The 20,391-nt window shown below is 51.0% G+C and overlaps 1 protein-coding gene across 3 annotated transcripts in view; it reads right to left on the bottom strand.

Moving 5' to 3' along the window:
- Nucleotides 1-20,391, bottom strand: part of LPIN1 (lipin 1) — a 125,399-nt gene that overhangs the window by 64,174 nt on the left and 40,834 nt on the right. Inside the window, exon 1 of one of the 3 annotated variants that reach the window (XM_065928599.1) lies at nt 7,822-7,958. The exons of 1 other annotated variant lie outside the window; for it this stretch is intronic. The gene's annotated coding sequence lies outside the window, so the exon portion shown is untranslated. Of the gene's footprint in view, nt 1-6,236; nt 6,362-7,821; nt 7,959-20,391 lie in introns of those variants that run through there. One more of the 3 variants, XM_065928600.1, reaches the window with a different exon arrangement.

The raw sequence follows: 20,391 nt of genomic DNA, 5'->3' as shown, positions 1-20,391 counted from the left end.
GGGTGAGGGGTGGACTCACCATCCAAACTCACATTGAACCTCTATCCAGCACTGGGACGATGCTGTCAAGTTCCCACAGACTTGACGGTCTGACCTATGTATGGGACAGCACGCAGACCTTAAATTATATACACGGGAGGGTGTAACACACAGCAGTATGAAAACTCTTCACTTCTCCAATGGGGAAGTACAATGGTACATTTTAAGAGTTTGATTTCCTGGTTTGGAAACTGGTCTGCTTGCACCAGAGGTCCATCTGTGCTTGCTGGTGGGTCGAGCAGCAGCAGACCAGTCTCGTCCTCCCACCTCTCCAGGTGGCACACGCGGGTAATCGGAAGACCCGGGGGCGGGTGCGCAGGCTGGGCAGAGCCCTTCCACTGGCTGACAATCAGGGTCATGCCCCTTGCAGATCTGGACAGGATCTCATCACTTTTGAGCTAACAAAGGAAAAGGGCAAATAATTTACTAGTAAAAGAAAAAAAAAATCTAAATTGAATATCCATGGATAAAATCTTCTCCTCTTTATCCAGATCTACACCTCAAGTCGTTTCTGAGGGCTGGTGAGCAACTGGCCAATACCTTCCTGCCCATGCCCACTCCCCTCTCACCCAGTCACACAAACACTCACCTGTGCCCAGCGCTGGGCTTGGCACCGGCCAAGACTTAATTCCTGTCCTGAAACACTGGAAGTCTTGTATCTTAACTGGCTTGGTTATTGAACAACTAACATGGATGTCGTTTATAACCTTTCTGAATGGTGAAGAATTTGCTCCTCTGAGGACAACCCCTTGCGCCCTAACACCAGAGCCAGACCTCGAAGGGATAGTGGGGGGCCTCCACCCACCACCCCTGGCTGATCTCCTCTGAGCATATTCAACTGTGCCCCCACATCTGGGGTCCAAATCTGAGGTCTGCCCAGCTTTGAGCAACAAAACAGATGGGTGCTGCTTCAGGACTGGCCAGGACCACATCCACCTGAGAGGTTCTGGGATAAATGCTGACTTTCATACAAAGCATAAAAAAAAAAAAAAAAGACAATTCCTAAGAAATTCCAAAAGGATATGGTGACTAATATGACTTATATGAAAATGAAATTGGTTTATAAATAGCACATCTTCCTCTTGCTATTTCTATTAACAGCAAAGAGGAAGTCTTCTTCTCAGAGCCCCTGTGCATTGATAGTTATCAGTTGGCAAGGGTGATAAATTACATACAGATAACAGAAAAGGAAGTATGACTTTGACACAGAGTGATGCAGGAGAAACAATGCCAGACTGGAAGTCCAGGTGCCGGGGTTTCATCCCCACTCCTGCCCCCTACCCTGCCTCAGTGACAGCACAGGGGTGGGGAGGGGGTTAGTCCCTCCCCTCCCAGCCAGCCTGGACCAAGTGAGACTACCAGCAGATGCTCCGAGTGTTAGTCCAACCACTGTGAACGGACCCCTAAGAGAAACTTCTTACAGACAAGCATGTGCTCAGTCATGTCCGACTCCTTGCAACCCCATAGACTATAGCCCGCCAGGCTCCTCTGTCCATGGAATTTTCCAGACAAGAATACTGGCCTGGATTATCATTTCCTACCCCAGGGGATCTTCCCGACCCAGCGATCAAACTCGCATCTCCGGCATTGGCAGGTGGATTTCTTAACACTGAGCCATCAGGAAAGCCTGAAACTTCCTACACAAGAGAGCAAACGCCTGTGTCCATCAGTGCCTGTGGGGATTCAGGGACTTTACTGGCAGGCCAGTGTTTTTCAGGAGACACTCTGGTCCAATAGTAGAAAAATTCACCAAAAAGCTTGCGGTGCCTTGAAGAGATTGCAGGTCAGACTAAGACTTCCTGACAAGTGATGAAGCAGCGAATCCAGCCAGCCCTGGCATCCCAGCACCAAAGCCTGTTCTGCATTAAGCAGTCCTGCCCATCGCAGTTGGGCTGCAGGCCATCTTGCAGGATGCGGGGTACCACAGGAGGCCGTGGGAAGTGCATGCATCTGGGATGCAAGGAGCTGTCACCCTGTAGAAATGCGTCAGGAAAGCAGACAACCACAGCAACTCCAAACACACAGGAAAGAGAGATAGAAGGTACGGGAGGTTTCCTCTCCTCCTTCAAGGGCCCCACTCGGCAGGAGAGCCTCACACTCTGGGCACAGAGCCGATGCACAACACACCAGTTACCCCAAGTCTCGTATGGTTCCCGAGGGCAGGGCTGCTAACACTTTGTGTCACAATGAGGTAATGGAGGTCCCGTGACTTCTCATCTCACTGCTACCTGAGAAACATCAGCATTTCATCTAAAACTGGCAGAATCCCTCTCCAGGATTCACAAAACTATCAGGAACATGGCTTTGGTGGAACTTGTGCCCAAATTCAACACCCCAGCCACAGCTCTCGTAACCCCACTGCTTTACTAATGTCACTGACCTGTAGAATGCTAAGACTAATTTAAAAGGGCCTCAGACCCAACTATTGAGTACAGTATTTATTCATTCTATGAATGAGTATTTGCAAAGTACTCAGAGTTGAGAGGGAGAAGGCAATGGCAACCCACTGCAGTACTCTTGCCTGGGAAGTCCCATGGATGGAGGAGCCTGGTAGGCTGCAGTCCATGGGGTCGCGAAGAGTTGGAGACGACTGATCGACTTCACTTTCCCTTTTCACTTTCATGCACTGGAGAAGGAAATGGCAACCCACTCCAGTGTTCTTGCCTGGAGAATCCCAGGGATGGGGGAGCCTGGTGGGCTGCCTTCTATGGGGTCGCACAGAGTCGGACATGACTGACGACTTAGCAGTTGCAGCAGCAGACCAACCCAACAGAATAATAAGCAAAAAAGAGTTGACAGAGAAAGAAGTCCATAGGGTCAATGAGGCACGAGAAGATATTCAATTCTATTTGTAACTTAAGACATGCAAATCAAAGATGGCCTTTCAGATGGTCCAAAATCAAAGCATTTTGTAAAACCTGAGGGCTGGTGAGAATGGGGAAAAAACAAATGCTGACGACTCCCTGCTGGTGGGGTAATAAACGGGGTAGGCACTGTGGCAACAGCTGTTGTCTTTTTTGCACACACCAGCAAAATCCCAGCAATTCTGCTACAAGACCCATGTACAAAACAGTAATTACGGTGCTGATTATAATGAGGAAAATTAGAAACAAATATCTACAGGACTTTGGTTAAGTAAATTAGGGACCACTCAAACCATATAATTGAGTATTATTAGGGTGTGAAAAGATAAAACAAAGAGACAGAGGGGTAGTTCCCCAAATACTACTAATAACATGAAAAGATGTATATACTATGTGAAAAAGGTACAAATATATTTATAATAGGAAATCACTTTAAAGAATTACATTTACATATATTCCGATATGCACAAAAATGATGGACTGATGTCTGTACCATCAAGGTTCACAGGCTCACCCCTGGGGATGACGAGGCCTTCGCTTTCCATCACAAATACTTCCACAGTGTTCATTTCTGGGTTTTTATTACATAGGCATGTACTGCTCTAGCATTAATTTTTAATGACCTCAGAGACCTGGGGGGAAGATGGCAAACTCTGGCCTGCTGGGTATCAAGGTCCCCCACCCATCCTTGAAACTGCTGAGACAGGAGGGGACGATGGGGGGGGGGGGGGGGGTGGACGCCTGCTTTGGTCGGAAAGGTCAGATGGGTGACCATCTCCAGCATTGAGATTTTGTAATGCTCAGATCTTATAATCCCATGTGATGAGTGTTCTCAAGTCCCTGCCAAGGAGCACAAAAGGCCTGGGGGTGGGGGTGGAGGGGGGGAGGTGGGGCAGCTGAATGATCCAGTGGCCAATGTGCTGGGCAAAACAGGCCCCGGTTTCGACCCGGATGCCCTGGAGGAGGAAATGGCAAACCACTCCAGTATTCTTGCTTGGAGAATCCTCTGGACAGGGGAGCCCTGAGGGCTACAGTCCACGGGATCACAGTGAGCTGGACACGACTAAAGTGATTAGCACACAAAGCACAGAGCACCCTCAGCTCCCAACCACTGACTCATGGATGGAACACGGGACCGTGGAGCCTCTCTTTATACACCTGCAAGGGCCCTCTGTCCAGGTCTGTGTCTTGGCCAAAAAGAAAGCCCCACTGTGGGACTTCGGCCCAACCCTTGTCCCCTCCCCTAAGCAATTCATGGAGAATGGGTGGCTAAATATCACCTGGATGCTCCCAAGCGCTGTCTACAGCTCAGGGCTAAGAGTTCAAGGCCTGGAGGGAGACACTGGCCTTCACATCCCAGCTCCCCACCTGCTAAGCCATGACCATGAGCAACGGACCAGCCTCTCAGCCACTCGAATCTGTAAGATGGACGATCCTAACAGCGCCCGTCCCCTGGGATGGGTGTGAGGTGGTACACGAGAAGTTCTTTTCCAAGTGCACAGCCAAACCAAAGCCAGATGCTACTCTGTGGTCACAAAGGGTCCACAGGCTGGACCGAAAACTAAGACTGCAGCCTGACAGTGCTTTGCCTGTGTCAACTATTTAAATCACACCCGCCCAAAAAGACAAGGGCGAAGAATACTACTGGTTAAAATTAATATAGAAATACCAGAAAGGTATGGTTAGATTTCAATAGGCTGGGCATATATTTCCACTTTGTCCAAAAAGTCTGAGTCAAAGGGAACCCCAAGACTGGGCCACAATCTGGGCCAACACAGAGTCCACCGGCAGGTTAAGTGCCCGGTTATACCCCAGGACCCTTGTTGCTTTTATCTTTTGTCAACCAGAGGTGGATGCCTAGTGAGACCAGGAAGAGAAGGATTTCACCAAAAAGGGAGAAGACATATGTCCAAGGAGATGCTGGACCTTCAGGAACAAGACACACAGTGTAAACCCGCTCGTCCTGTCCCCGAAGTTGGGCCAGCAGGGTCCGTGGGCGCCCCTAGGAGCAAACAGGCCATGGATCCGGAGTCAGGACTCTGCCCCAACAACTGGTAGCCTTTTTCTGGAAAGCACAGCATTCAGCACCAGGGAAAAAGTCTTACAGGAATTTCAAACCTACTCAGTGGGTTGAGGGATGTGGTTGCAATCACCAGAACAACATCCTCTCCAAACTGAGTCCTGGGCGTTCGCTCCCACCCTCCCTCCAGCTGGACCATCCTGGGCCAGCCCCCAGCCGGACTGCCGGGGGCCAGCACCTGAGACACGCAGGCCCGTCCTCACACTCCATGCACTGGGTCTCACACACCCTTCTTCCCACCATCGGAGCTCACACACACACACACACACACACACACACACACACAAACACATGTCTAGCTAAAACAGGTTTCAGAGAACAATATCTAACCTTAGTATGCCTAGGTCCAATATTTTCTTTTCCACTCTTACCTCACTTTTTTAAAAAAAATGCCCATGGACCCACTAAACTGATTTTAGGGCCAATGGGTCACAAGCTGCTCTGTGAAAAAATTACTGTGTCCAGAGCCAGGGCTCTCTGCAGGCAGAAACTCCAGCTGCTTCTCACTTCTTGTTTGTTAAGTCAAAGGTGGGGAGAAAAGGGGAGGCATGAGAAGAGGAAGCAGCAGGGGAGCACAGGGAAGTGGGGGGGACCACGAAGGAAGGGGGGCAGGTCACGGGCTCCCCTGACACGGGCTCCTGACGGCTCCACCGTCAAGAGGCTGTCCCACTCCTGCCTGCCATGTCCCCCAAGCTGGACCTGCGGCCAGGAACCCAAGCAGGTGTGGGGCCCCCGCTCTCTCTCCAAATCCACTGCTCACAGCTTGGAAAGCTCCCATTTCACAGACAGCCACCGAACAGGCAGCTGGAGTCACCTATACACTGAGAGCGTGTCAAATCACTGAAGGGCTTGTTCCGGCTTTGCTCAGCCTCTCTTCCCAAACCCCACTCCGAGTCCCAGTGAGCTTATCCCGTAGGAAACCTGGCCAGGGTTCAGTGACACGTAACAAGCAGGACTTCGCCCACCCCTCCCGGGGCATCCGCCCCAACGCTGACCCTGCATCCCGGCCTTGCGTGTTCCTTGTCACCGCAACAGCGCCGGGTTCTCACGCCCCAGTCACGCTGAGGAAGTTAAAGTTCCCGCAGGTCAAACCACCAGCCTCAGGGTCACAAATGGACCACCGTCATCTAGGTCTTTCTCAAAATGCTCCAAAGGTCACCCCTGCCAACAGGCCTTCCCTGGAATGAACCGCCTGCAGCCTCAGCTAGCCCCAACGGCACCCTCTCACTAATCAGTCCATCGCATTTAGATACCTTTTAGACCTTGAACCCAGAAGAGTGAGGATCCAAGAGAGGCTGACTCACAGGGGACCGGGGGTCCCACAGCGGTGATTCATAGCCCAGATCGCAGTGTCAGGCAGGACTGTCTCAACTCTACAAATAGCCCTCCTCACTGGCACCTTGCGTCCGTCCCTTAAAATAACAGTGACCACGGTGACCCCACGCTCTGTCCCAGGAGCTCTTATCCATCTCAGGGAACTTTTACAATAACTTGCAAATGGGTGTGATCATCTCACAGTGGAAGAAACCGACACTCAGAGAATTTGTCTTTGGCCCAAGTTACAGGGCTCAACTACAAAGCCAGGTTCTTTGCACCAGCCTGTGTGTCCCACTGGCCTCAAGCCCTTCTTTTGAACTATCACCCTCCATCTCCTGCCCCCTCCCTCCGGTCCAGGGCCCTGAACACAGCTGACTGGGTGGAGGGTAGGCTTGCTTCCTTCCTTCTGGGCTGGCCACCCCCACCTCTTTTAGGGCAAGACTCCTCCTCGGCCTTTTCGAGGTCCCCTCAAGACCCAAGATCCCCCCATTTGAAACAAGACTCAGCCGGTGTTTATTTCTTGATTACTATACGTTCCTCACTTACTTACTTTTATTCATAAGACCCAAATTATTGAACAGGGAATGAAAAGTAACTTTCACAATTACCCCCCCATTTCCTGCCCCCTCCCATGAAAACACTGTGTATAAGCTCATCTTTCCAAAACACTCCTGTTATCCTGGTGAAACTACTAGGTTCTAAAAACTCTGAATCAATACTGCCAGTTGTTTTAGTCAAGTTCCTGTTTGGTGGTCAACACCTGGGTTGACATCTGCTTTCTCCAGCAACTACCCTCCACACAAACTACCCTTCAGTTATCTACACACAATGCGGTTCCATGGCACTTAAGAGTTATTTCCAAAACACTACTTTTCATCCTACATTTTCCCGGGCTTCCCCCAAATAACATTATTCCGCAGGGGCATTTGATGGGAGGCCTAGCACCCCTCCGGCTGCAGAAAAGGTGCACAGAAGCCGGCAGAGCAGAGACCAGGCTGTAATAGGAGAACTCGGATTCCAAACCCGGCTCGGTTGTGTGACCTTGGGCACGGTAAGTCAAGCTCCCTGAGCCTCAGTTTCCTCAACAGCAAAGCAGAAAACCTTAACATTCCCCCTCCCCGAACAGCTTCATAAATATCCCTGACGCTAAGCAGGGGCTGCTCGCTGCTCAGGTAAAACCCACTCGTCCTTCCCCGGATGGAGCTGGCTGGTCCCGCCGTCCGGGGATGGAGGGGGGCCTCCCTCGAGTTCGCCTCGGCGATCAAGGTCAGGTCAGCCCTGCAGGAGAAGGCCCGAGGGATGCTCACGAGGCTGTCGGGCCCCTGGGCCTGTTCTCCGCCTCCCTCCCCGAATCTCTTGCCCCGGAAGGACCGCAGGGGACCGAGTGCGGTCCGGGGAGCCGGGTGGACTTGCATCTCCCCGCCCGCGCGTTACAGCCTGGCTGCATCCCCCCAACTCGGCCCTGCGGGCCGCGCCCCGCCCCGCCTGGCCCGGCTTCCCCCAAAGGCTGTGGCCCCCTACCTTGGATGCCGCTGGGCTGGGACAGCAGCTCCGCAGGGGGTTCGACACCTGAGATCGGTGGCGCGAAGGCGGCTACAAACCCTGCAGAGCCGCGCGCGTGGCCGCCTTTGTATGCAAACACCCAGCCCGCCGCGCGCTCCCCGTTTGCTTGGCCCCGCCCCGGGGGCGGGGCCATAAGAAAGGGGCGGGGCCAGAGGGGTGGTGCGGGCCAGCGGGGTGGCGCGAGAGTTCCTTCGACCCCGCCCCGGAGGCGGGGCCAGAGGGGAGGGCGGGGCCAGCGGGGTGGCGCGAGGGCCCTTTCGAGGAGCGAGCCACTCGGCAGCTTCCTGAGCCCGTCGGGCGCCGGGCGGCGGATCCTCCCTCGCAGGAAGTCCCCGGGCCGGCCTGCCCCTCCTCCCTCGCCTACCTTTAGTGCTGTTTACTGAGATGCAGAAGGAAGAGGGAAGAGTCCTGTCTGGAAGGAAGCAGAAGTGCCCGTTCTGGCCACTCTTAAGATCTGAGATTTTCCCCAGCCATCCCAGACACGTCGGGAAGGGCTTCTGGTGCTCGTTGGCGAAGTCCCGCCGGCTCTAGGTAGAAGTAGCGGGGTCGTCTGCTATCTTTCCCTGCTCTCCGTATTACTGTCACAACAACTGAACAAAGGCCAGACTTTTGCAGGGAGAATGTTTTTTCCCTCAACAGACAATAAGAAAACACTAAACCACACATTTCAGTACAAGGGAAGTTGGATGCCCCAGAGCGCTTGCCCGGCTGACGTTGCGGATCGGGAGTTCCCCCAGCCCCGGAGGGCCCCTGCCCTGTGGTCTGCAATCACCCAGCTGTGACTCAGCCGGGAGAGGTGAGGTGATCCCCTGAGCCAATCCCGGGACCTGCCGCTTTCTGCCCAACTCGGGTGAGGAAAAGGAAACCGCGGGGATGAGTAGACTCGCTCCAGGCTCTGGAAGAGGAAGGAGGGAGGAGTGATGCCCGGGCCGAGTGATGCAAGCCTCCTGGAGGCTAAGAAGACTCAGTTTCACTATCTGAAAAATGGGAGGCAGATGCTCAACGCACAGGTCCACTTTGAGGATGGAAATAGCCATCATATGAAATACTCCAAGGCCTTTCCCTAACTTGAAAGTGAAAGTGGCTCAGTTGTGTCCAACTCTTTGCGACCCCGCGGACTATGAAGTCCATGGAATTCTCCAGGCCAGAATACTGAAGTGGGTAGCCTTTCCCTTCTCCAGGGGATCTTCCCAACCCAAGGATCGAACCCAGGTCTCCCGCTTTGGCAGGCAGATTCTTTACCGGCCGAGCCAATTTTAGAACCTTATACATGAAGGCGTCCCAGGTGGCGCTAGTGGTAAAGAACCCACCTGCCAGTGCAGGAGGCTTGGTTTCCATCCCTGGGTGGGGAAGATCCCCTGGAGGAAGGAACGGCTACCCACTCCAGTATTCTTGCCTGGAGAATCCTCATGGACAGAGGAGCCTGTAGGGCTACAGTCCAAGGGGTCGCACAGAGTCAGATACGACTGAAGTGACTTCGCACGCTCACATACATGAAAGAGTGGCGAATCCCAAAAGGATTTGTTCAGTGCTTAGCCCAGCTGTGATACAGGGAGTGGCCGGCTTGCCCAGTCTCAAGACTGGGCAGGCTGCTGACCTTCCTCCTGGGAGGGACAGCCTAGAGAAGCCTGATGCTGTGTAAGGCTAAACAATTACAACTCCTCCATTGTCAGAACTTTTTTTTCATATAAAAAGCCCAAGAATAATACAACTGCTTGGCTCTAGCTGGAAACCTCCCTCCTATCCACAGACAATAGCAACCCTGAGAATTCTTAAGATTTCCAGATTAACTACCTACACAATTGAAAGGGCTCTGCAAGTGGGAGGGGGAGACAGGAGGGGTGAAGGCACGCCCCTCTTCACTGGAGTTTCGTGAAACAATCCAAGTAGGTGTGCAATTGACTGATCTCCTGACAGTCACATCAGTGGGTGAGCTCTGTAAATGCCTGGGGCAGACAGAAAGAGAATGGGTTATTTCCCCCGGAGGGTTGCACATTATCTCAGGCACTTGACTTGGGCTCCTGGGAAGGGAGGGAATCTAGGATGTTTGGCCAGTGCTGGGCTGGAGGCCTCATGACTTCAGGGCTCCCTTGCTTGAGGCCTCAAGAATCAGATGGGAACCAGGGACCACCCGGTGCAGCCTCGTTCCCCCCACCCCTCAGAGGGCAGGAGACAGAGCAGCCTGGAATCTACCAGAGATGGAGTGGGTCCCCCAGGTGCCCATGGGCGGGCTAGCCACAGCAAGTTCCTTAGGGGAAGAGGCAGGAATGAGGGGAGTTGGGTTCAACTGGAGAAGGAGGAGGAGGAAGAAGGGTACACCAGGGGTTGGGAGGGAAATGCTTGGAACCAAAACTATATTGTACCGGTTGCACATGGCTATGGGATTTGACCTGCTCATCTCCGGAGGAGTCGGCCCACTCTAGTCCCAGTGTGGAGGAGCAGACCATGAAAGAAGGCCAGCCCGTACAAAGCGGGCTGGGCCGTTCAGGGATTGAAGGAAGACTCACTCACACACACACAACGATGCGGCAAACACACCAAGCCCCCTGACTGCCCTGGCAGAGGCTCCCAGCCTGCGTCCCGGTGATGGAAGGGGCTGGGACAGCTTTTCTCCCCTGGCCAAATGGGGAAGACTCCTGATGAACCAGGCAAGGACAAGAAAGGTGGTTTTGCTAGAAAACTATATTGTTCTCTCTTGTTGGTCCACTGCCAGGCCCACAGGACCCAGGCCTCTAGGAAGCAGCCCCCACCCCTGGGAAGGCGGGTCCTTTGGTGTACAATTCACATACACCAACTGTCTAAGCTTCACTTCATAGCCTTCATTCTGTCCCATCTTTTCCCCAGCCTTGTAGTGAACAGGTTTATGTGCCAGACCCAGGATTAGAATTCTCTCTATTCGGTCCAGCGTGAGCACTTGCTAATCACCATAGACAAGAGCACAGCAGACCAGGATTCTGCTGGATTATGGAGAAGGTGGGAGAAGGGAAGAGGAGAGATGAGGTAGCAGGAAAGAAGCCACTTAGGGAACTTGGGACCTGACTGGTCACAGGTATTTGAATCATTGATTGGCAAGGCCACATTCATGTGTGTGTGTGTGCATGCTCAGTCATGTCCAGCTATTTGCAATCCCATGGATTGTAGCCTTCCAGGTTCCTCTGTTCATGGGATTTTCCAGGCAAGCATACTGGAGTGGGTTGCCATTTCCTCCTCCAGGGAATCTTCCCAACCCAGGGATCAAACCTGTGTGTCCTGCATCTCCTGTATTATAGGCAGATTCTTTACCTGCTGAGCCATGGGGGAAGCCCTTATTTGTGTACACTAGATGAATCTACCCAAGAAGAAAATACATTTGGAATTCAACTGAGAAAGGCATCTGCTATGGACTAAATGTTTGCATGCATGCTAAGTTGCTTTGGTTGTGTCTGACTCTTTGCAACCCTGTGGACTGGAGCCCTCCAGGCTCCTCTGTCCATAGAATTCTCCAAGCAAGAATACAGGAGTAGGTTTCCATGCCCTCCTCCAGGGGATCTTCCCCACCCAGGGATTGAACCCACATCTCTTAAGTCTCCTGCATTGGCAGGCAGGTTCTTTACCACTAGCATCACCTGGAAAGCCCTGGACTAAAAGTTTATATCCCCCCAAATTTATGTGTTGAAGCCGTAACTCCCATATTGATGCCAACTGAGATGCAGAGGTAATTAGGTTTAAAGATGAGGTAATGAAGGTGGACCCTCACCAGAAACCTGGACGCCAAAGCTAAGCATAGTGATCCATCCTCTGACCTCAGCTAGGGAAGCTGGCTCCAGAATAAAATCAGGCTCCTACAAGAAGATGCTACACAACCTGTTACGGCACTGTGGGCTCAGGGCCAACCACAGGGTCATTGCTCGCTGCTAGAGTTTTCAGCTGATAGACATTTGCACCCAGTTAAGATTAAATGTATGATGCTAACTTATATAAGCCTTTTTCAGCTCTAAAGAATTAGGAAAGCAGAAAAGGACTGGATTTGCCAACAACTTATAATATGTGTTAACATGCAGCATTTATGTACTGCTTGTCCAAACCATTGGCACCTGCTTGTTGACTGGAGTCTAACCACAACATCTTTAATTGTTGACCTAGAATCTGGGCTTGGTTGAGGACTCCAAGTCTTTGCTAGTGGTTCAGTGGTAAAGAATCTGCCGGCGATTGCAGGAGACGCAAATTCGATCCCTGGGTGGCAAAGATCCCCGGGATAAGGAAATGGCAATCTACTCCAGTATTCTTCCCTGGGAAATCCCATGGACAGAGGAGACTGGAGGGCTACAGTCCATGAGGTCCCAAAAGAGTCGGACACGACTTAGTAACTAAGCAACAACAACACAGCAGTGTTTACCACGAAAACTTGTCACAGAGTAGAATCACCTGGAGAACTGTTAAAACTCTCTATGCCCAGACAAGCACTGACATCAATTAGCCACAGTCTCTGGGGGCAGGACACAGGCATCGGTATATCACAGAGGCTCCATTGTACAGTCACATGTGAAAACCAGTGTCCTAAGCGTCCACTTCCCTCACCCTGTACCCTGGCCAGCTGCCCTCTCTCTCAAAGCACACCCTCTCCCCTACCAGTGCCCTGTTCCAAGGGTCAGCAAAAAATTTATATTTCTTCTAAATGTCCATATAAGCCAACTCAAAGTAGAGTGAGTGTGTGTGTGGAGCATGGTACACTAAAGGAGCCAGGGATTCCAGAAGTGGGCCTTGAACTGCGGCAGATTTCTGTCTCTCACTCTCTTTCCGCTTCCTTAACTCTGCCCCTTCTCTTCTCCCAACTGCTGCCTCCCAGAATCCCTGCCTCATCAGTCTGGCCACACGTGGCTCCCCAGGTAGCTCTTTCCTCCCCAGGACTGCCTACCTCGGTTCCCCTAACTCCAAAATGTCAACAGAGAAACCGGATTGATTCAGCTCATCTTCTCAACCTACAATCCAAAGTCTTAGGTGACCAACATCCTAGGAATGACCACCCTTACTGGTCTGTCCCTGTCTAGAGCCTCCCAGTGCAGTTCACGTCCCCTTTCCCAGCACCTAGTGTACCCCAGACGCAGAGCTCCACATTGCAGGAGACAGCACCGTGATCAGACTCGGAGCCTTTCTTGCAGGCCTCCTCAAGTCTGTCAGATATCCAACATTGATGCAGGAAGCATAGGGAGGAGGAACAGAGAAGACAAGATCAAGCCTGACGGGAGACCCCAGGGCAAGGGGCTCCACCCTGCACTCTGATCCCCCCTTTACCGCTTGCTAATCATGTGACCTGGGGAAGGGATATTTGACCTCTCTGACCCTCAGTTTTCTTTTCTACTGACTTGGGGTGAAGCATCTGATTCACAGGGCTGCTGGACTTATCTCAAGTGTTTAGTGCATTGTACTGTATCAGTGCAATGTCTGACACAACATAGATAGTTCACTCCAGTGAGTTTTGTGTTAGCAATGATAATTGCTATTATTGTTATTTATTTATGAACACTTAGGAGCCTGTTAAAGAATGCAGTTATCAGGTTTGGGCCTTCAGGATGGGGAAACCGCCTAACACAGGGAGGGTGGGTGAGAGGAGACCTTTCAGGCTGAGGACAAGCAGGTGGAAAGACCCCTGGGAAAGGAATGGGGAGCTCAGTGCCTCAAATGGGGGGGGATCACCTCCCCAGTTTGGATGCAAGAATGAATTCATACCTTCTTTCTCTCTTCCGTGGTGTCCAGTGCATGCTGGGCCCACAGGTGGTCTCAGACAATGTGTGAAATGAATGATTGACTGGCTGAACTGGTAGTCCAGGAAGGGGATTAACCACTCTGGAGAGTTAAAGTCAATTTCCTGAATTAAGGCACATGTTCCTTTGTGCTTAGGAGAGTTAAATTCAGTTTTCGCTCAGCCCAAAGCAGAACCTTAACGTCACACCTGAGTGTAACAACACGCACCTACAAGGAGCATCCGTATTCACCTCCTTTGGTGTCCGTGGGCACTCTGCCTCACTCATCTCTGGCCTCTCTCTCCGTCCTCACCCCTTCCCTCTTGTGAAAGGAAGTACAGAGGTGTGGCTCCTCTTCAGTGTGACAGTCAATACAAATCAAGGAAAAGATTCCATCTTCCCCGATACAATAAGGGGAAGATCCTGCCTGCTCCTCCCCACCTTTTCTTAGAGATTTTACTATGTGACCCTCCTTATATATTCTTTCTCTGCCCCTCTGAGATGCAAGTAAATCTTTTTTTAAAGATCTAGATAAGCCTCTGGGCACCTGTAGGACTCAAATGTTCAAAGAACCTGGCAGCCACCTCTTGGAAATGAGAACTGGAAGTTGGTACCCCTGTATCCCAGCCTCTCTGGGAGGGCAGGCGCCTAACTCTGACAGGTGTCATGCCTCAATTCGTGGTGCAAAGCCAGCTCTTATCATAAAGGTACTAGAGGTTTCATTATTCCTTTAGATAAAGGCAATAAGCTAAAACAGATGGTCACTCCATTACCAGGTGAGCTGTGTGTGACAAATAGTCCTGTCAAGTCCTCTTACGAGGACTACTGTCACTTAACTTGAGAACATATAACCAGCCTGATGAGACGAAGGAGTGAAATCCTTCATGTCTCTGTAGTCTCTACTGGCTGGCCTGGTTTAATGCTTATTCAGTAATCACACTCTTTTCTTTCTCGTCTCCCTTTGTGGAGAGGTTCTCTGGGCTCGGAGGAGATGTGTTCTTCATGGTGAGTCCCAGCAGCCTGGCTGTCCTTGGGATGTGGGCCTTCCCTGCCCCAGGTTCCCTGAGCCAAGGCTGGAAAGCTTGCAAGTGTGACGTGACTAAGGTTAACTCACGAGAGAAACTCTGGTCACAGGCCAAGCTGTGTCACTGCCGTCTCTCCCTCAATCTGCGAGTTGTCTCTCAAAACATGCTGGTTAGGAGTCTGAAGGATCCAAGGATCCATTAAAAAAAAAAATCTAGGCACTCAATGTGGAAACAGTCACACCTTCACTACCTTCTAAATCCAATGCAGCAGTGTTCTTTGATTGCGAATGTCGGCAACAAAACAACAGAATCCACAGTACCTGTAACTGACACCATCACCACAAACAACAAATCACAAATATTTTCATGTCACATCAAAGTTGTTGCCGATATTGAGAAACATCCTGGACACTCATTACTATTTAAAAACTGTGGTTGCTATTCTATCTGCAGCTCAGAGACAGGAGGACCAAGGCAACTTGATCCTGGAGAACCAAGGACAGGAGGTTGCTTCCTCTGGAACTTAGTCAAAAGCAACAGAGAAGGCCTCCCTCCACCGCTTCACACTGCCGAGCTCACAGGAACAACAGGAGGGTCACAAGAACACCAGGGAGAGGAAGCCTAACAGGCCAAGGGACCCTCTCTGAGGTCCAGTGCAAAGGGAAGAGCTAAAGCTAAGAGGCAGGGAGGTGAACCCACCGGCACCCTGAAACACAAGGTGTGCCCACAGGAACGTGAAGGGTTCACAGCAACCACAGCAGCAAGGAACTTCAAACCCAGCCCAGCTTCTACCCAGGTTAACTCACACCCCCACACTAAGGGCCTGCCATGAGGAAAAGTGGGTCCATTTCCGGAGATAAGAACAATTCGTAAGTTTCTATAGTTCTACTGAGATGTCCAGCTTTCAAGAAAAAACTAGGAGGCAAAGGAAGAGGCAAGATAACACCCTTGCCTCCTGCCCTCAATCTTTCCCAGACCCTGATGTTAACCATTAAAAAACATAGAATAATTAGCTCAGTTCTTCCTGATTAATGAAATATCTAAGTTAATGTGAAAGTAAGTAATTTAGAATTATGGTTAGAGTGAGAATTTGCCTCCTGCAAAAAGAAAAACGGTGCCTCACGTGGCACCTCAAATGGCCCTTTAAACTGAAGGCCCTGGAGAACCCGTGAACAGTTTAGAAGCAGGGAACAAAATGTTATGAAACCTCCATTTTATGGAAGTGAATCTTGCCAGGGTGGGCCGTGCAGGGTGGCGGTGGGCCAGGCGGCAGGAGACAGCGAAAGTAGCCGGCTTCTGGCACGGCCTGGATATCCGGTTCTGGGGTCAAGTGATGATCAGGCACCGGTTGCCATGGAAAATGGATGGAGGGAAAACAAGTTTTTAAATGCCTCAGCTTTTGAGTTCAGGGACCCATGCCGATCCTCCCAGGCTCCTGGAGGGGTGTGGGCAGTGCCTCTGCAGGCCGTGAAATCTTGACCCCAAACTCTGAAATGTGAGCTCTTGGAGCTTCCCTGAAGCTGAAGGTAGAAAACCTTCTTTTCTTCTTGGAGGTAGAAAAAATGGACTTTTGCTTTCGCAATCATCATGAAAGAAGGGCAAGAGACCAGGGAGAAACAGTGCTTTAGGAGCTGTGCTCAGCTGTGTTCACCTGTCCCCCACCCTTGGCTGGGGCCCTCGTGTGGGCATCTGTCTACACAAGCTGGCTTTGTGGGGAGGACATGACTGAGCGACTTCACTTTCACTTTTCACTTTCATGCATTGGAGAAGGAAATGGCAACCCACTCTAGTGTTCTTGCCTGGAGAATCCCAGGGACGGCGGAGCCTGGTGGGCTGCCGTCTATGGGGTCACAGAGAGTCAGACACGACTGAAGCGACTTAGCAGCAGCAGCAGCCTGGCTGCCACAATGTCCCGATAAGAAACATAACAAGACCAAGAAGATACCCACTATCTTAAAATCCCAGTGAAACTGCACATCCCGTAAATATTTGTGTGCTGCTGGTGGTTCACGACTAGCTTGCCCTGAGTGTCTCAAGACACCTCTAATCTGTAGCCTACAGGAAGGGGAGGAGCAGGGAGCCCAGAGGGGTTGGAGGGCGAAGGCAAAGGTCACCTACTTTACAGGGGCGCTGTGGGCTCGGCTTGGGTCCCGGTTTGGGAATCGAAGTTCCTGTCCCTATTGTCTCGTCCTTCTAACAGGAATTAGACTCTGGAGGTTTCTGCTCGGCGCCAACTTGCAGAACTCCCTGAAAATACACTTAGTATCACAGGCCCGCACGTACATCTAAATGGCATTTCCTTTGCATTTCCCCATGTTAATGAGGCAAAAATATTGGAAAACTGTTTGTATAAATTCAAATTTTACAAACAGGCACCACAGTTTACCCTTCTTCAAGGAACTCTACCGGTAGGCGATCAACGACACTAAGCAGATGAGGAGTCCTGGGTTTAACAGCCCAGAGCAAACCACAGAAGGTCACAGAAGGGAAAGCTGAGATCCCCAAGAGTCTTGTAACAGGGCTCTCACGCCCCCACACCTCAGCACTGGGTTCACTCTTCAGTGGGTTCTGTGCCTGAGAAGGCAGCATGGGGAACGGCTGGACGTGTCGCCTGAGGACTAGCCCCTGGTCATGTCCACCCTCCCTCCCTCCTGCCTTTTACCTTCGCTGCAGGCAGAAAGCCTCGTCTTCTCCTCTTGGCGGGCATGTCGTCAGGACCCCGTTCCACTCCTGTTAGCTTCATATAGAGGTCCCTGCTCGTGGGAACATTGGCCCCAGGGTCAACTTTCCTCTTTCTCCCAGCTTTCTGGTTCCCAGTGGGCCAGGCCACTGCTTACCGGCTGTTGTTAGGACAGGCATGGCGGCCGCCCCACCCGTCTCGCCCTTCTCTCTCTTTCCTCCTGATCTTGCCCCTCAGCCCCCCTCCTCCCCTTCCATGTTCTCTCCTTGTCCATCGTCCTTTCACCTGTGCCCTCTGCAAAGACCCCAGGGAAAGCTCATTGTTGGGTGGCAGGATTGTGACAGCCCTGCTGGGGTTATGATGTCAGAGAAGACAGTGAGGGCTCAGTAAGCCAACTGATTGGAGCTGGTCAGAGGCCGGCGCTGGTCCAGAACGGACCTGACAGACACTAGGGGTGATCGAAAGCTCGCAGCAGGACATGACCAAATTCTCCCATGACATCGGATTTTGCTTGGCTGAATTCTATGTTCACAGAAAGCTAACTAGAAGGGACTTTCAATTCATTTTTAATTCACTCCAACTAAGTGAGAAAAAACCATTAAGGGAGGAATTACCTTATCCATTTCTTATAGAGCACGAAATTTTGGTGTTATTTATAAAGTATACTGGGCTTCCCAGGTGGTACTAGTGATAAAGAACCCACCTGCCAAGGCAGGAAACATAAGAGACACAGGTTTGATCCCTGGATTGGGAAGATCCCCTGGAAGAGGGCAGGCAACCCACTCCAGTATTCTTGCCTGGAGGATCCCATGGGCGGGGGAGCCTGGCAGGCTACGGTCCATAGGTTTGCAAAGAGGCAGACATAACTGAAGCGATTTAGCACACACATGTAAAGTATGCTAGTAAGAGATTTCTGTCATAGACCTTGCTGCAGAAAAAGCATCAACTCTAAAACGTTTAGGCTATATAGGAACCTTTGAAATGCCTAAGTGATAGACAAAAATGATGAGTGATTACAGGATACAGCTGTTTACCTATTATCCAACTAAAAACTAGTTTTTAAATGGTGATAAACTAGAAAGTTACTGTACGGTTAGAATAGAATCCTTTAAAATATGACAACACTGTTAGATGAGCATCAGAAGTCTTTGCTCTGGTGTGACCCTGTGAACCCAAGCTTTCAGCTGAACATCAAGGACCAACCACTCTGTGCCCCTGTTGGCTCAGTCTCTACATCGATGCCAGGGATTACAGTGGGGTTGTTTTCTCGTAAGCAGTTTCCCTAGGCATGACCAGAATGTGGTGGTTTAGTCGCTAAGTCATGTCTGACTCTTGCGACCCCATGGACTATAGCCCTTCAGGTTCCTCTGTCCATGGGATTCTCCAGGCAAGAACACTGGAGTGGGTTGCCATTTCCTTCTCCAGGGAGTCTTCCCAATCCAGGATTCGAACCCTGGTCTCCTGCATTGCAGGAAGATTCTTTACCGACTGAGCTACAAGGGAAGCCTACCAGCTTACATACCAGTAATGCCTACCAGCAAATGTTAGATATCAGAGAAGGTAAAACTTGAAAATACTGGTTCACAAACCTGGAAATACTGATTCACAAACCATGGGCCTTCTCATTCTTCAGGGAAATCCACAGTTAGAACCAGAGGTGGTCTTCCAGATGTTAACACCCAGCTTACCCCCTCCCACATTGTCTTTGGATGGTGTTTTTGAATCTTGATGGAAAAGTTGCATGTGCAAGACCAACTCTTACAAGGAAGAGAAGGCTTCCTTTCATCTCTAGCTCAGAGTAACTTGGGTAGACTGGTGGTTAACCCACTGCAGTGTTCTTGCCTGGAGAACTCCATGGACAGAGGAGCCTGGTGGGCTACAGTCCGTAGGGTCGCAAAGAGCTGGACACGACTGAGTGACTAGCACTGTAGAGTCCTAAAAAGCATGTTCTGCTGTCAACATTCTGGGACGTAGGTTCTGGCAACTGCACGGAATTTGTACATTGCTCTGTGCACTGGTCACTAGGCAACCCAGCACCCCTGGGTAATCGTGTGTAAATGCAGCATGTCTGTCACCTATAAGAGAATGCTGTTCAAAGCAGTGTATCTAAACTTTGTACAAATCATTTCAACCAAATACAAGGCTCTTCTGTAGTCTCTCCAGATCATGTCAACCCAGCCTTACCAAACTTTAGAGGCTAAGAAAATATTAACTTGTTTCTTGTGAGTCTCATCTTTAAAAGTTTACTCTTTGCTATTGAGACGTGAAGTCAGCATACTCATAGCCATGAGATTCCAGCCTGTGTGCCCCTCTGCGAGCCTCAGGAGAAGAAGACCCCGAAGGTTTGCATTTCCCCCCACTCTGGGGTATTGGGCTGCACAGGTAGATGACTGACAGCCCAAAAGAAAGGAAGTCATTTTCCCTGGTTTTCTCTGCAGGTCACACCACACTCACAAAACCACACTTGGTGCTGACCTCCGTGCTTGAGAGATATAAGGGTGGTCAGGAAGGAATGAGCTAGCATGAAAGGTGAGGCCAAACCACTAAGTATAATGACCAAAGCTGCTTGAATTGCAAAAGAAAACCCAGTGAAGGGAATGGGAGATGGAGAAATAGTGACCTGATGAGAGGACAGGATCATATTTGTCTGTAGATTCCAAACCATCTGAAGGATGGAAGTAGGTGGATCTGCAATCATGATAAAAGGGACCCATGGTGAAAAGTCAGGCCTCTGTGAAGAGGCTCCTCTGTGCCTGGAGCCTAGGGGCTCCCTGCTGGACCCCCACTACGAGCAGGGCTGTGGAGACAGATCCAGAGTGAACAGCTGGATCTTTTGTGTGACCGGGTTGAGAAATCTGGGCTCAGCTTCATGGTCCCACCAGAACAACCTGCAGAGGAGTGGGAGTCTGTGCAGAGGTGGGCAGTTGGGTTTGGCATGCTTCCACCTGATTCTGTGATGCCTGGATTGAATTAGCTGCTCCACCTCTCTCTGCCCTCCAAAGAGGATGACCTGGTTCTAGCGAAGCCCTCCATTGGGAGAAATGGAGAAGGTCCATGAGGCTTCCCCCCAAGAAGGGACAGTGGCACCTCTGCCTAAAGGGAC

The sequence above is a fragment of the Muntiacus reevesi genome, chromosome 3 (genome assembly GCF_963930625.1).
Source record: "Muntiacus reevesi chromosome 3, mMunRee1.1, whole genome shotgun sequence".
Classification (NCBI taxonomy): domain Eukaryota; kingdom Metazoa; phylum Chordata; class Mammalia; order Artiodactyla; family Cervidae; genus Muntiacus; species Muntiacus reevesi.
Note: the sequence above shows the minus strand (reverse complement) of the source record. Positions and strands in the feature narration are given on the sequence as shown.